A 17,162-nucleotide genomic window follows, 5' to 3' on the forward strand; every position below is an offset into this window, starting at 1 on the left:
GAGGACATAGACATGGTCATAGACTTCTCACAGAGTACAGGCCGGGCAATGTGCCCTGGCAATGTGCACATCATGCTGATGAGCTCTGCATGAGCTCTGCATGGTCAACTGTGCTGATCAGCACGCCACACTGGCCAAACAGGAAATGAAATTAAAAGTTTGCGACCCTTTTCCTGTCTACCTGGACAGTGCATCTGAGTTGAAAACGCTGTCCAGAGTGGTCACAATGGAGCACTCTGGGATAGCTCCTGGAGGCCAATACCATCGAATTGCGTCCACACTACCTAAATTTGACCCAGCAAGGCTGATTTCAGTGCTAATCCCCTCGTCGGAGGTGGAGTAAAGAAATCGATTTAAAGAGCCCTTTAAGTTGAAAAAAAGGGCTTTGTCGTGTGCATGGGTCTAGGGTTAAATGGCAGTAACGCTGCTAAATTCGACCTAAAGTCATAGTGTAGACAAGGCCTCAGAGGAATTTTATAGCTACTGGCTGGGTGTCCAAAAAAGGGAGCTACCCACCTACCCTTTCATTGATCACACTTGGTAACTACTAAGCAGAAGCACAGAATCTAGATGGATTTGCTGCGTCTCCTGCAGGCCTTCCTAATGGCACAGCAGGGCTGCTCTTGGCTCTGCACAAGGTTGTTTTGTTTAGCAGTGACTGTGAAGGGACTTCCAGCTATTTGGCTGTGGGAACTCTGGTATTAAGTGGACACCCTGTCTTAACTGTGTATGGCTGTATTGCTTGTAGATTTCTATATTCTGTACTGATGTTACCAAATGGAGTATTTTGTAGCGGTCTGCTATAATTTAACTTATACAAACTATGAATATGCTCCCTCAGACTTAACCACCCGCCTTTCACACACTCCCTGCTTCTCACTCTCTGGGCTGGGAACAAGCCACCGGCATGTGCGTCCATTGGATTATTTTTATTTAATTACTTCTCATTGTTAAATTATTTATGTTTTTTAAATTTCATTGCAGTGCATTTTCTTCCTGCCACTGTCACCTGGCAGCTAAGGGATGTGAGATTCTCCTCCATTGCATTTCTGCCCACGGAAAAAGAAGAGACCCCACACTTCAGTACCTTTGGAAATAAAAGCAACCTGGAAACAAACCAGCTGTCTCCTCAGTGTGCAGTTTGTGTCTCTTTTGGTGCAGTTGATGTGTGTGCAGCATGTGTGGTGGACAGGGGCACTGTGTGCTCACATGGGAATTCACCATCCTTGGTGCAGGATTTGACTTGTTCTGGGAGTGAACATAGCACTTGTGGAGTTTCAGGCACAGGCTGCATGACCCCTCCATTTATCTTTGGTGCAGATACAGCCCAGGCAGCACTAGTGCAACCTCCTCTCCTGCTGCCCTCCACCATCATCTGCACAGCCCACCTGTCAGGGCAGGAGGGAATGTTGCTCCATGGATCCTGGTTCTCAGATGGGACTACCCTGGGATGGGGAGGTGTGGTTGCATCCATTAGGTCACCAGACTGAGCCTTCTAATATCCCTTGGTGATTGTTCCCAAGATCCAGGACTTTGTGCTCAAACATCTCCCAGCTTCCTTGTTTAATATAAAGGCCAAGGTTTCCTTGCAATATACAGGAAGAAAGTAGATTTTCACCCCAGATGGGACTTGAACCCACAATCTCTGGCTTCAGAAGCCAATGCCTTATCCATTAGGCCACTGGGGCCCTGATGTACAGCTACTGAAGAGATGGAAATTCCCTCTCATAAATGCACATTCCTCGCATTTGCTTCAACACCAAATAGCCCCTTTATGTGCCTTATAGAAATGTCTGCATCCCCTGGCAGCGAGGCAACTGGGCAGGTTGCTGACACAATTACAACACAGAATACAAAGTGTACAGTGCTGACTATATATAGTTTTATTACAAATATTTACACTGTAAAATATAAAGTACTATAGTGCAATCTCTTTATCATTAAAGTGCAACTTGCATATGTAGATTTTTTTTAGTTGCATAAGTGCACTCAAAAAGAAAACAATGTAAAACTTTAGAGTCCAGTCAGTCCTACTTTGGGTTCAGCCAATCGCTGAGACAAACAAGTTTGTTTACATTTACTGCAGATAATGCTGCCCGTGTCTTATATACGTCACCTAAAAGTGAGAACAGGCTCTCTCATGGCACTTTTGTAGCCAGCGTTGCAAGGTATTAACGTGCCAGATATGCTAACATCCATATGCCTTCATACTTCAACCACCATTCCAGAGGACATGCTTCCATGCTGATAATGCTCGTTAAAAAAATAACGTGTTAATTTGTGACTGAAGACCTTGATGAAGAACTGTATGTCTCCTGCTCCATGGTTCTATCCGCATTCTGCCATATATTTCATTTTATGGCAGTCTTGGGTGATGACCCAGCACATGTTGTTCACTTTAAGAACACTTTCACTGCAAATTTGACAAAACGCAAAGAAGGTATAACGTGAGATTTCTAGAGACAGCTACAGCGCTCGAGCCAAAGTTTAAGAATCTGAAGAGCCTTCCAAAATCCAAGAGGGACGAGGTGTGAAACGTTGTCAGAAGTCCTCAAAGAGCAACACTCTGATGCAGACACTACAGAACCTGAACCACTAGACAGGAAAATCAATCTTCGGTTGGTGGCATCGTTATCGAGCAGTACCTGTCATCAGCATGGAAGCATGTCCCTGGCCTCTGATTGCTAGCAGCTCGGAGAGGAGAACAGGGCTGGACCTCTCCATGGCCGCCTGGTCTGCTCACTCCCTCTGAAGCCCATAGCCAGGGCCAGCCTTTGGGGTGGGTGCCACCAGGAATTGCCCAGGGTACCATGGTCAAGGGCGGTGCTGTACGGTAGCAGAGAGGTGTGTGCTGCTGGTGTAAAGTCAGAAACTGCTCCCGGCTGGCAGGGAGTGCTGCTTGGGGTGGTGCCCAGATTTCTCCCTGCTCCTCCCGGCATAGGAGCATGGGGGGGAGGAGGAAGAGAAGGGAGATAGCGGTGATGAGCGGATACTGCTCCCCCAATGTTCCTCCGTGCACCCCTATCACAGCACCATAGCGATTTGCGGAGGAGCAGAGTACAGGGGCGGCGGGGGGAGCGATCAGCAATTCCCGCTAATCTGTGCATCCAGGTCAGTTTCCCCAAGTTGGCACAGGAGGGTGCAGGGGTTAGGGAAAAGGGGGCACAGTGCAGGGATTACGGGTGCGGGAGGAGGCAGGGGTTAGGGAACTGGAGGGCACAGGGTTAGGGGTGCAGAGCTTCAGGGTTGGGTGCCAGAGGGAGCAGGGATTAGGGGACAGTAGCACAGACCCCACCTACTCCTCCTGCTTTCTCCTGACACCAGCACCACCCTTCCCAGCATCGCCTCATGGCAGCATCTGCTTCCGGACTCGCACCAGAAACAGGAAGTCTGGGCCCTGCCTGGCAGCGGCTGTCAGGAAATGGAAGCAGGAGACACGACCACTCCCATGGTGCTGTGGGGCCTGTCCTGGCTGGTGGGAGATGGAGGCAGTGGATACTACCACTCCCATGGTGCCATAGGGTTTTCAGGTGGGGTGCCTCCCCCCCCGGGTTGGGCTCCAGGGGAGGTTTGGCATCTTAAGAGACTGGGGTTGCTTGGAGGAGGTTTGAGGACCAACAGCGAAGGGAAGTTGGACACTGGCCAGAATACCAGGGAGACAAGGCAGGTGAGGTGATACCTGTTACTGGACCAGCTTTGGAGCCACACAGGGTCTTCTTCATGCAGGGAAAGGTGCTCAGAGCATCACAGTTCAATAGAAGGTGGAACGCTCTGCCCTGAACACCAGACATTCCCCTGCTTCCTGGAACGGGGGGGCCTGTCCCCACTGTCCTGTAAACAGCCCCACCATGTACCCCAGAGGTGGCTGCATCTTAGCACCAAGACACCAGTGGTCACTGCTCCAGAGGAGATGGTACATACAGGCCACTGCCCTACGTGGCCCCACACGTTACTGCCCCAAGAGATGAGGTACACACAGGCTACTACTCAAACTGGGCACCTGGGGTCACTGCAGCACTGGTTGTGGGGATACATGCAGGGCACTGCCGCACATGGCCACCAGGGCCACTGCTGCAATGGTGGTGGTTTGGGGCAGGGGATGATAAACAGGCCACTGACTGAAGTGGCCACTACCACAATGGTGTGGGGAGAGGGAGGAGATATCAATAGGGCACTGCCACACCAGGGCACCACAGGAGGTCACTGCTCCAATTAGTAGAGATACACATCGGGTAGTGCCCCAACTGGGGCCCTACCCCAGAGAGAGAGGGGCTGGGAGAGAAGAGGAAATCAAAGGCCACTGCCTCACTTAGCCACCAGGGTCACTACCTAAATAGGGGACAAACACACAGGGCACTGCCCCACCTGACCAACAGGGGTCACTGCCCCAATTGGGGATATACAGAGGTATTGCCCCACAGAGATGCCAGGGATCAGTGCCTGCCATACCTGGCTCAGGGTAGAAGGGATAGGGTGACCAGATGTCCCAATTTTATAGGGACAGTCCCAATATTTGGGGCTTTTTCTTATGTAGGTGCCTATTACCCTCCACCCCGTCCCGATTCTTCACACTTTCTATCTGGTCACCCTGGGGGGCAGGGGCAGGGAGAGAGGGGGCTACACACAGGGCACTGCCATACTTGGCCACCAGTGCACATCCCTAGTGGGGGAGTGACACACACCAGGAGCAGGGCTCACTGCCACAAAGGGGTTGGAAGATACTGAGGCACTGCCTGACACGGCGACCCAGGCACCCTGCCACCTTGGGGGAGGTGAAAAACACACCTCAGGCACTGATTCCTCTGGCTACCAGTGGTCACTGGCCCAAGGCAGGGGTTGGGGGGACTAAATACACAGGGGACTGCCCCACTGGGACAACACGAGTCACCGAGATGAGAGTGGGCTATGCAGAGGGCACTGCCCCAATGGCTCATATACATACAGGGCGCTGCCTCACCTACCCACCAGCGCTCACAGGCACAATGGCAATGGTGGGGTCACATAGGCAACTGCCCTCAGTGGCCACCAGGGGTCGCTGCAGCAATGCTAGGGGGGATACATGCCAGGCATTGCTGCCCCTCACCACCAGGAGTCACTGCTCCTACAAGGAGGCCCCCTACAGGACACTCTCGTGCCTGGCCAGCAGGGGTCACTATCACTGGGGAGGGCTATGGGAAGCAGAGAAAGAGCAACTAACTGCAGTGGGAAAATCGTCATCTACCGGGGAGAAAGAACGGACTCCGCTAGGACATCGCACCAACTCCGGCCAGGCTGGATACCAGCAATTCGGGGCTGGAGCAGCTCCAGCTAGAGGCTGGGCGGAGGCAGGTGACCTCGGTCTCTGTGCTGAGCAGGATGCGTTGGCAGCGAGGAGGGACAGGGAACCCCCCAGCCAGGGTCTTGCTGCCCAAGGAGGGGGAGATCTGTGGCAGTTTTGGAGTAGCTGGTTCAGCAGCCGTGAGCCGCATGCTTGTCCCGCCTGAGCTCTCCAGGAGCACATAACACACAGGTGTACACTGGATGTAGGCACCAGTGTAACGACAGGGCCAGACTCTGCTGAGTGCTGCCTGCGAGAGACAGGGGCAGAGTCAGACGGGCAGATGGGGGCAGGAGATGACAGGGCCAGCGGCCATGAGCTGAACCCATCACAAGTCCAGCCTGTGACGTCACCATCCGTCCCTGCAGCTCTCCATCTGTCCCGCTGTCCGTCCAACTCTCAACCCCATCCGTCCCCAATGTATGCCACACACCCCCCTTCACCCATCTGCCTCACACACTCATCTATTTCCTCATGCATCCTGCTGTCCCTCTGATTGTCCCTGCAGTGCCCAGCACAAGGAGGCATAGTGGACCCTGAGTGAGGCTTTTGGGTGATGCAGTAATGGAGCTAGCGGGTGATAAGGAGGGTTCTGGGAATCTCTAATCCCAGCCCCACTTCTCCTGTGCCCAAAGCCATGACCACGAGCCCACCCCTCTCAGTCTCAGACCCCACAGCCCCAAAGACATGACTGGCCACTCATGCTGTGACCCAGTTACACCAATGAGGTCTCCCCGAGGATAGAGGTTGGAAGAGCAACCCCCTTATCCTGGCAGGCAGGACACATCCTTTCCAATATGGCAGAGACCTTGCCCGGGGCAGATGGATCCAGCTGAGCCCATAGGAGACTGGGGAGGGGAGCAGAGGAAGAGGATGCAGGCAACTGAACATGACAGGTGTCCATGAAAGGAGAGAGAGTTTGAGTGTAAGTTGGCCAACATAGAGAAACCTCGGAGGAAGAAAGAAACTCAGAACAGGAGTCACCCTCATGGATCCAACTTTCTGCTAGGAGCACACACCACTCCTGGCCAGAGATGATCAGCCCTCGCAAATGGCAACATCATCTCCTTGAAGCCACAGCTAGTCTGGAAACCCACACCCAGGTAACAGGAAGTCCCTGCCTGGAGCCAGGAGGACTGTGACCAGAGCCCTTCCCAAACCAGATACATATCTCACCGACAGAGACAGCTACTCTGATCCCAGCTGGGCAGGTCTTGCCTGGCATCAACAGGATTCACGCAGTCACTGCTCTCGCTCACTTTCCATCTCACCTCAGGGCTGGACTCCGTCCCCGCGATTTATTTTCTCTTGGTATGAAACACAACACAAAAGAAAAAGCAACGGTGGCGAGGCTCCTCTTCTCACTACTCCCACACCCCAGGGCTCCGGCTTCAACCCTCCTCCCATTCTGCCATCACAGCTACAATTAGAAATCTGCAGCCTGGGCTCACACCTGGTTGTCTCCCCAATCCTTGGCGCTGTCCAGCACGTCTCCCTCCACAGAAGTCACCTGGCCTCGTCTTAGACTCCATCTTCATATTGCTCTTCTCCTTCCCAGAGCTCCTGCTCTGCCCCTCAGGCCTGTCTGTGCTCAGCTCTGCAGGCAGAGGAAGGGGCACGATGGGAACACACACGCCCCATTCCAGACACCCGCAGCATCCACCGGGCTGCAAACCACGTCACCTGTGGCCAAAACCACCCCCCACCCCGAGGGAGCAAACAGCCTTGGTGAGCCCAGCACACACAAGGCAGGAAAAGAGTCACACCCACCCCCAGCCCAGCCCAAGGGGGAGCTTCCCTCACTTCCCGGCCACAGGCCCACGGGGCTCCTGGATGGGCAGTGGGGCCCCTGAAGAACTAGCTCAGCGTGTGATGAGTGACTGGGGGGTATGTGGGGCAGGGCCGCCCGGGGGGGGGGCAGGAGGGGCAGTTTGCCCCAGGCCCCACAGGGGCCCCCACTGGAGTTTTCGGGGCCCCTGGAGCAGGGTCCTTCACTCTCCCCGGGGGGCCTGGAAAACCCTTGCGGGGCCGGGCCCAGGAGCTTCCTCCGCTCCGGGGCGGAAGGACCCCCCCCCCCCGCTGGCGAGTTACCGCCGCAGCGGCACCCGCCGCCGAAGTGCCCCGGGGACCGAATTCCCGCCTCTGCCCGAGCCCCCGCCCGGATCCCACGGATCCCAGCGGCGCAGCGCGCCAAAGGGAGCCTCGGGCGAGGAACGGGCCTCCCCGCGCGCCGAGTCTCTGTCCCGCTCTCTCCGCCAATCAGGGAGGCGGGGGCGCGGCGAAGGGACGAGTTACGGCCCCTCCTGCAATAGAGGCCGCGCGTGAGAGAGACAGAGAACTACGCTTCCCAGAGTGCACCGGGAGGGAGCGCGTTGTCCGAGCAACCGGCGCACTTCCGCTCTGAGACGAGCCAGGAACTACAACTCCCAGCCTGCCCCGGGGCACCTCCGTCCTCTCGAGCCCAGGGAAGGGCGGGTCCCTGGGTCAACCTGACACCTCCCCTCACAACTCCTCAGCCCCGCCCCCAGAGAGCCCCGCCCCCCTCCGGCTCCTGACGCGAACTCGCGTGTCCCGGGGTCTCGCCCGGCCCTGCCCCCCCCCCGCCTGCTTCTCCCTTGGCCTCCTGTCTCCCCACCCGGGGGGGGGGGGCTGTTGGATGGAGCCATATGGAAATATGGGGGAGCCAGGACTCCTGGGTTCTCCCCCAGCTCTGGGAGGGGGGTAGAGTGGGGGAGGGGCAGGGCTGGGAGCCAGGACTCCTGGGTTCTCCCCCAGCTCTGGGAGGGGCAGAGTGGGGAGGGGCAGGGCTGGGAGCCAGGACTCCTGGGTTCTCCCCAGCTCTGGGAGGGGGTTGAGTGGGGGCGGGCCCGGGCGGGGCGCCTGGACTCCTGGGTGCTCCCCCCGCTCGGGGTGGGGGGGGGTGTGGGGGAGGGGCAGGGCTGGGAGCCAGGACTCCTGGGTTCTCCCCCAGCTCTGGGTGGGGGGTGGTGTGGGGGAGGGGCAGGGCTGGGAGCCAGGACTCCTGGGTTCTCCCCAGCTCTGGGAGGGGGTGGAGTGGGGAGGGGCAGGGCTGGGAGCCAGGACTCCTGGGTTCTCCCCAGCTCTGGGAGGGGGTGGAGTGGGGAGGGGCAGGGCTGGGAGCCAGGACTCCTGGGTTCTCCCCAGCTCTGGGAGGGGGTGGGGTAGAGTGGGGAGGGGCAGAGCTGGGAGCCAGGACTCCTGGGTTCTCCCCCAGCTCTGGGAGGGGGGCTGAGTGGGGGAGGGGCTGGGGTGCCTGCTGCCCTCGCAGCGAACAGCAGAGCGCCCCCTGCAGCTTGCCGCCCCAACCACGTGCTTGGTGTGCTGGTGCCTGGAGCTGCCCCTGGTTCCAGCCCCTCTGCCCAGGCAGCTCCCCCAGCCTGACACACACACACACACACACACACAGAGCCCCTGTACCCGCCCCACCCCAGGGCTCCTCATCCCAGAGGGGCGCCCCCCGGCTGAGTGAGGAATCAGACCCCCGCGAAATTACCCTGGGACCAGCTTGATCTTCCTCCGCCCTGCCCTGCTCTGCATGTATTCAGAGTGAGTCAGTTTCCCTGTCCTGCCATGTGTCTCTTCTCCTCCCCAGTTCCTTCCAAACCGCCCCATTGCCCCTGCACCCCGGGCTGGGTCTCTGCCAACCCTCCTGCCCCCAATATCTCCCTGCCCCTACAGGTCTATAGGGCTGGATCCCTCCCTCCCCCCTTCTCCCCTCATTTCCTGCCTCTGGGGGTCTATGGAGATGGGTGTCTCCTCTGCCATCTCCTCCCCTGCCCCCAATATCCCTCTGGGGCTCTCTGGGGCTGGGGCTCTCTCCCTGCCCCTGTGCTCTCCCCTGCACACGATGTCCTGGGAGTGACTCAGTTTCCCTGGACCAACATTTCACACACCCCACCCCCACCCGACATGTCTCCCTCCACCCCACCCCTTCCTCCTGCACCCCAGGCTGGGTCTCTGCCAATCCCCTTCTCCCCTCCTGACCCCAAGATCTCCTGCCCCTACAGGTCTATGGGTTGGGTCTCTCCCTTCCCCCGCCCCCCATCCCTCCCCCCAATATCTCCCTGCCCCAGGCCGTCTATGGGGCTGGGTCTCTCCCTGAAGCCCCGCCCCCAGCACGGGGCTCACGGACAATCCCCGCCCGGCGGCTGTGACGTGCTCACTCCCTGCAGACAACTCAGTCCCTGGAGACTAAAAGGACAGAAGGTGTCACGTGTCCATGGGCGGGGCTATGCAGATGAGCAGTGTCTGGAGGCAGGACGGAGAGCAGCGAGATGAACCGAAGGAGACCGGTGGAGAGAATTCTCTCCGTGTGGACAGAATCCGGTGTGGGGAGTTCGTGCTGTGGGTGCCTGCACCGGAGTCACTTCGGGGCAGTGTTTGCCACTGAGCTGCATATTGACCAAAGGTGTGTGAATGGAGTGTGGTGCCTGGCGGGGAGCAGCTCATGGTGAAAAAGAAAGCAGTGGGAGCAGCAGATCCTGTCCTAGCAGTGGTTTGTGCGGTTTCTTTGCAACCATGAGTGGGATTGTTGTGGGTGCAACTAGACCCCACCTTCTCTGATGGGGTGGGGCTTCTACTGTCTGCCTGGGGGGGGGGGTCCATGATGTCACAGCCCATGGGGGGGGTTGAATCATGTTTCTGAAGTGGGAGAGCAACTTCCCCTGTTCCCACTCATTCTCCACTAGGGGGCTGGGATCTCTAGGGAGGGGAGCCCAGGAAAAAACAGTCTCCCCTATGGAACCAGGAGTCCTGTCTCCCAGTCCTCCTGCTCTAGACCCCCTCCACTCCCAGAGCCAGGGATAGAACCCAGGGGTCCTGGTGCCCAGCCCCCTCCCTGCTCTGACCACTCGACCCCACTCCCCTCCCAGGGTGGTGCAGGGGTCACTGGGTCTGTGTCTCAGCTCTGCTAAGGGCCTTGACTGATTTTCTCAAAAGTGCTTCCTTCTGTATCCAGCATATCTGCCCCCCCCCCGCCCAGTCGCTGCCCACCCCCATGTGGGGGCACCAGCAGTGTGCCGGGTCGAGATGGGAAATTGTCCAAGCTGGCCCAGGAGAGACATGTGTGTCCCTGCTGGTGGGGCTGAGCCCCGCTGTGTGTGTGTGTGTTGGCTTTGCAGGATTTTGTATCCTGCAGCAAGTGACACACACATTGATGCACAAAGGGACTCACACAGTCCCAAGAACACTCACACACAACACACCCAGAGGGGCATGCTAGCTCCATCCCCAAAGAGAGAAACAATCACACCCCCCAGCCATGCTCACAATCACACACACACTGGAATATTCACAATTGTGCTCAGAGACACAACCGCACACAGTTCACTCCCACTGCTCCCAACACAAGGACCTCCTGCCCCATACAGCATGTGCCAAGGCCTGTGGAACTCACTGCCACTGGACAGCTACCAATGAGAATGGACCTTTCCAGGAGACCAATAGACATAGCCGTGGCGACAGAGGGGGCTGGGCTTCCAGGGCCTGACCCTGGCTGAGACTGGTTCTGACCATAGGGGTCTATCCAGCCGGGGGCAGCGTGACCCACACACAAACCCACCAGAAGCGCCTTTCTTAGCAGGTCTCCCAGGCCATCCCCCACCCTGCCCCGGGCTGGGTAACAAAGGGCAGTATGAGACTCTGGGCCATGTGTGAGGAAGTGGGACTGGTCTTACTGGGGTCTGTGAAGCTTCAGTGTCCCCAGTGCAGTTCTTAAGTATCTAGCAAAGCAAAAGGCCAGTGCAACCGAATGCCTGACACTCTGTCTCCTAGCAACTGATGGCCTGGGCCCCTCCCCTGCAAAGGTGCAATTGAAGGTGTTGGAGACAAAGGGGTCAGGTGACCTCCTGGCCCAGGAAAGAAGCTGAGCAGAGAGGAGGGGCTGGAGGGGGTTGGGCAGACTGGAGCTGGCTGGGGAAAGAAGGGAAGCACAGACAGGGCTCTGATCCCCAATGGGGGCTATAGGGCTCCTGGGGCCCCAAGATGGACCTAACAGGGGGGATCCTGTTATCTGTGCCTGCAAGACCTGTGTTGGACTGTGTTCCTGTCGTCTAAATAAACCTTCTGCTTTACTGGCTGGCTGAGAGTCACTGTGATCGCAGGAAGCTGGGGGTGCAGGACCCTGACTCCCCCACACTCCGTGACACCATGTCGCAACTCGGCCCCAGCCCCCCACTCACACACGCTGGTGACTTGGGTAACTGCCGAGGGATTGCACAAGAGAGAGTCAGAGCCAGGGAGAGAACCCAGGAGTCCTGGCTACCCCCCGACACACACTCTAACCACTGGACCCCACTCTGCTCCCAGGGCTGGAGATAGAACCCAGGAATTCTGACCACCAAACCCCCGCTCTGACCACCAGACCTCACACTCCCCTTTTAGATTTTAGTCTCGCTGCCTCTTCTATCCACCCACCCCACCTGTCCATCCCTTTGCTGCAGGTTTTTGGGGTGTCACCCCTGCTCTGCATTCCCCCAGTGCAGCCCAAGGCTTTTCCTCCCCTCAACCACACATCCTCACCCCTCTCGTGCTGGATCATCTGCTTGGCCCCCTGCCCCCTCTCGGGATGCGCTGTGCGGCTGGGGATTGTGCAACGGCCCAGCACCAGGCAACACAGAACAGACACCACGTGCCCTGCCCCACCTCATGTGAGCTGCTCTCCAGGTGCATCGGAGCCCGGTGCCCCGCATCTTGGCACTCCTGCCCCACAGGGGGTGAGCTGCAGCCCCACCACACTCCGCAGAGGAGAAGGGTCAGGCCAGCCAGCCCTTGTAAGATGGGGAAATCACCACCAGGGTGAATGGTATGGGGGCTGTGACATACAGAGAAACGGTTGTTGCGCCGGCAGAGGGCAGCAGAGCATGCACACACACACAATTGCAAACATACACAAACACATGCATGAATCCAGACACACACACGCACAGAATTGCTAATATACACAAACATCCGCACAAATCCAGCCAACATCAACACAACTGCTAACAGATGCAAACACATGCACAAATCCAGCCACATGAACACACAGACTTGCACAGCCACAAACACCCCCTCCCCACACACAAAACCCCATGCAGAAATCAATCAATCAATCAATACACACATGCACAATCCCCATTCTATGCACACACCTTGGGTCAGTGTGACACTGAATACTTCAATTGGATGGGGGGCCCAGCACCATGGCTATTCCCTGCCCCCCAGGGCTTGCAGGGGTGGATTGGGGGCACAGGGGGCACGATCCATTGCCAGACAAGGGGTGGGGGGGTAGAGATGGGGATGGAACCGTGGCACCACCCAGTTCCTGGCACAGGCTCCTTCCAGGATTTGCATTTCTTGGTAGTTTTCACCCCATCACCACTTCCTGCCCAGCCCCCTCCTGCTGTGCAAGACGGTTCTGGGGGGACGGGAAGAACCCAGGAGTCCTGGCTCCCAGCCTCACCTGTGCTAAGGTACGAGACTCTACTCTAACCCCAGTGCTGGGACTGGACCCTAGGAGTCCTGACACCCATCTTCCTTTCCTCTAACCACTAGACTCCACTCCTGCCCTTTTGGGGAGCCAGGACTCCTGGGTTCTGTCTCCAACTCTGGGAGCAGAGTGGGGTCTAGTGGTTAGAGCAGGAAGAAACCAGGACTCCTGGGTTCTACTCTCAGTGCTACTGTGTGACACTGGGCCTCTGTTTCTCCTCCCACTTTTTGGGTGTGGAGCCTGTAAACTCTCTGGGGCATGGCCTGTCTCTCGCTGTGTCTGGGCAGCGCCTGGCCCAACGGGGCCTGATCTCAGCTGGGGCAGGGACTGTCTCTGTGTCTGTGCAGCCCCCGGCACAACAGGGGCCTTGATTCTGCCCCGGTCTCTGTAGGTGCTGCTGTTGTACAGATAAGTAGTCGTGATACTAAAAGGCGTGGCAGTGCGTGAGTGCACCACCATTGCCATGCAAGGGCTAAATGTGATTCTTATCCCTGTGACCCCCTGTGAACCCTTCCCCCCCCCGATTCTCCACCCTGAGCCCCTTGTACCGCTGCCTTTGTCAACGGCAACGCAGAAAGCCACCCAGCTCTAGCCCTAAAACAAGAAGATGACCAAAAAAAACCTCACACCAACAGGAAACCAGCCCCAGCAGTTTGTGACTTCACTTCCCAAAATTATATACACAAACACACACACACAGAGCCCCGCTCAAACAGCCCCCTTTGCCAATGCACCACCTCACCTCGTCCAGAGAGGTCTAGGTGGGAAGCTTCACGTGGGAGCAGTGATGGACAGCACCATCAAGGTAGGTTCTGGAGATGGTCCTCCAGATGCAGGCGTCTGGGCTCCAACTGGCACTGGGCTCACACTGGGCTGTGTTCAGTTCCTCTCTCTGGTGTGCGCCCCGGCTCCACAAACGCCCCCGCCCCCTGCTCTTTCCTTCTGGTACAAAAAATATCCTCTTCCTTCGCCCCAGAGAGACACCCACGGTGCTGCTCAGCACACGCCTTCCCCCCACCTTCCCCCCCCATTCCCAGGAGCGTGCAGGAAGGGAGTCATGATTGGGGAGAGCCCGTGTCCCGAGGGGAGGGTATTTTGGGGCTTGCCCCCTCCACAGAGCATGGGGGTGCCAATAGGCACCTATGGATGGTCCCGCCAAGCAGGGCCAGGATGGAAATGGGGCCTGTTCCCCAACATGGAGAATCTGGGTGCAACCTTGCTTAACGGGTCAGTCTGTCCTTTCTCTGACTCTCTCATTCCAGCTTCAGCTAGCACTTGTGGTTCATTTGCTCTTTTTCATTCCTTTCCTTCTCTAGCTTGTATGTCCTTGCTTTCTTTTTTCCCCTCTACCTTTCACGCTCTTGCTTTCTTTCCTTCTTTTTCTAATATTTTTTCTCTCCCTTTATTTCTTTCTCTGCCTTTCACATTCTTTTCGCTTGCTCTCTCTCTTGCTGGTTATTTTTTTCACTCTTTTTCCTCGCTCCCTTCCGACCCAAGCGGGTTCTCCTCACACAGATTTTGACAGGTTTTCCCCCTGATCAGCAAGTGGATTAAGCACGACTTCAGTGGGTGTTTGCCAGGCCAGGAAGCAGGCTGGCCGGGTGTCTTCATGGCCATCTGCTGTCCATGCATAGGCATGGTCCTCCCCTCCTCTGGCCCTGACCTCAGTCGCTCTGTGGCTTATAAGCCTTCCCTCAGAGCTGTCAGCACCAGCCGCCTCTGCTCTAGGTGCCCAGAGGAGGAGAGGTGTGCTGGGCTCCAGCCTGGGACTCTTCCTCAGGGCCGCCCAGAGGGGGGGGCACGAGGGGCACTTTGCCCCAGGCCCCGAGCCCCACAGGGGCCCCACGAGAGTTTTCAGGGCCCCTGGGCGGGGTCCCTCACTCGCTCCGGGGGCCTGGAAAACTCTTGCGGGCCGGGCGCAGGAGCTTCTTCGCTCCCGGTCTTCGCGGCGGGGGTCCTTCGCTCCGGGGCAGAAGGACCCCCGCTGGCGAATTACCGCCGAAGACGGGCCGGACCCGCGCTGAAGTTCAGCTCGGTCTTCGGCGGTAATTCGGCGGCAGGGGGCCCTTCCCTTCCGGGACCCGCCGCTGAAGTGCCCCGAAGACCCGCGGCGGGGACCTCCCCTGCCGCCGAATTTCCGCTGAAGACCGGACTGCGCTTCGGCGGCGGGTCCCCCTTCGGCGGTAATTCGGCAGCGGGGGGGCCCCCACCGCAGGTCTTCAGGGCACTTTGGCAGCGGGTCCCGGAACGGAAGGGCCCCCCGCCGCCGAAGACCCCAGGCCCCCGGAATCCTCTGGGCGGCCCTGCTCTTCCTCCCTCCTGCCTACCAAGCCTGGCCCTGCTTTCTTCAAGTGCCATGTGGGCAAGAGGAAAAGTGTGGCCACAAGCACCAAACTTGTGGGCATCAGGTCAAGCAGTGAGAATCCCAACCCCCAGAGCCACTTCTAGACCCCCACCAAAGACCTGACTCCAGTAGGGAGGAGTCACCCAGCAGGAGGGAAATGATTCACTCTTACATAGCTGGAGACAGGAAAGCACTTTGAGCACCAGATCTTTACCACCAGCTAACACAAGGTCCCACTGAGATTTGAACTCAGATTGCAGGATTCAGAGTCCTGAGTGCTGCCCGTTACACCATGGGACCAGCTCATACTGCCTTCTCTGCACATTGGTGACTCTCACAGGGCTGGCTTGTGTAAGGGACTGTTGGCCCTTTACTAAAACTTAGTGGGGTTTTTGGTTGGCTAGTTTCCAGTCCCAATAGAAGGGGGAAGGGTCAATGGGAAATCAGGACCCTGAGACTGACATGCCCCTGGTGCAATGGTCACCAACTGGTAGGGAACAAGTGAGAATTTGTTAATGGAGAAAAATTCCTGGTGAAAATTGGCAAAGCTGTGGAGAGTTTGAAAAGTTCCAGTGAATTTACACATGGGTCTTTACACATGGGTCTCAACCTCAATTTACCTTAGGGCCAGTGCCAGTCCTCCCAGTGGGCCAATAATGTCACTCACACCGCCCAGAACCCGCCCCCCAAAACTCTGCCCCTCACCTGCCTAAGGCTCTGGGAGGGAGTTTGGGTGGGGGAGGGGTTCTGGGGGGCAGGCTCTGGGAGGGAGTTTGGGTGGGGGAGGGGTTCTGGGGGGCAGGCTCTGGGAGGGAGTTTGCAGCGCCGTAACATGGGCGAGGCGAGTGAGGCACTAGCCTCAGCTGCAGAAAGTGGAGGGGCGCAGCTCTACCACGATCAGCGGCGCTTCGGCGGCAGCTCTACCACTGCCACTTCTTCGGTGGCAGTTCGTCAGTGGGTCCTTCTCTCCGAGAGGGACTCAGGGACCCGCTGCCGAATTGCCACCGAAGGATGAATGAAGCGGCGGTGGCAATTCAGTGGCAGGTCCTTCCCTCCGACAGGGACTCAAGGACCCGCAGCCAAAGAGCCTGGAGCTGGCCCTTGCCTTGAGTACAAAAATTCCTTGTAGGGCTCTGGGAGTTTGGGTGCTGGGTGCAGGCTCTGGGCTGGGGCAGGGAGTAGGGGGAACAGGAGGAGGGGTGGGGGTGCAGGCTCTGGGAGGGAGATTAGGGTGGGCAGGAGGGTGTGTGTGGAGGGAGAGGGAGTTGGGGGCAGGTGTGTGTGGAGAGGGGTGCAGGCTCTGGGAGGGAGTTTGCGGGGAGGAGGAGGGGGTATGTGGGGAGGATGGTGGTGCCGGCTCGGGGCGGGAGTCCGGGGGGCGGTGCTTACGGGGGGGCCAACGGGGGGGTGGGCGGGGGGGCCTCCACGTTCTGCTGCCCCCAGGCATCACCCCCGCAGCATCCCATTGGCTGCAGGGGCTCGGGGTGGGGGAAGCGCGCGGAGGCACAGACCCACCCTGCCCTGCCATGCAGAGGGGCCGGCAGCCATTGGAGTGAGCAGGCAGATGCTGCTCAGCTCCGCTGCACTGCTGGGGCTCCTGGGGGGGAGCGCCTGGGGGCAGCAGGTGGGGCCAAGGGTGACCCGGTCCCAAAACTGCTGGAGCCCCACGGGTGAGACCTGGGGACCAGGACTGCCAGCCAAACTCCTTGAAGAGGAGGTGTCCCTCTCCTGTCAAAAACTGATCTTCCTCCTTCAGTTCAGTGACAGCTTGAATTGTTCCTTATCCCGGCAGAGCCAGAGGATTGAAAGCAGCAACATCAAACCCCTGTGTAGCTCGCAGGAATGGACATAAACACTCCCTGGTATCTGAGGAGATGTTTAGCTTTGCCCTTGGTCAACTACAAGGCCAAAGGGAAAGGAGGTGGCACCAAAGGGAAAGGAGAGTGAAACATGGCACATCATTGTTATGCCCATGGTGGCTGCAAAATCTTTTTATGTACTTCTTCTCATCA

General features: G+C 57.9%; 2 non-coding genes across 2 annotated transcripts; both read right to left on the reverse strand.

The window, feature by feature from the left end:
• Window positions 1–1,615: 1,615 nt before the first annotated feature.
• Window positions 1,616–1,688, reverse strand: TRNAQ-CUG. Its single transcript has one exon. It is a non-coding gene; the product is annotated as a tRNA-Gln (tRNA).
• Window positions 1,689–15,378: 13,690 nt separating this feature from the next.
• On the reverse strand, window positions 15,379–15,450 carry TRNAQ-CUG. Its single transcript has one exon. It is a non-coding gene; the product is annotated as a tRNA-Gln (tRNA).
• Between the last annotated feature and the right edge of the window lie 1,712 nt (window positions 15,451–17,162).

Source organism: Mauremys reevesii, linkage group 17, assembly GCF_016161935.1.
Source record: "Mauremys reevesii isolate NIE-2019 linkage group 17, ASM1616193v1, whole genome shotgun sequence".
Lineage (NCBI taxonomy): Eukaryota > Metazoa > Chordata > Testudines > Geoemydidae > Mauremys > Mauremys reevesii.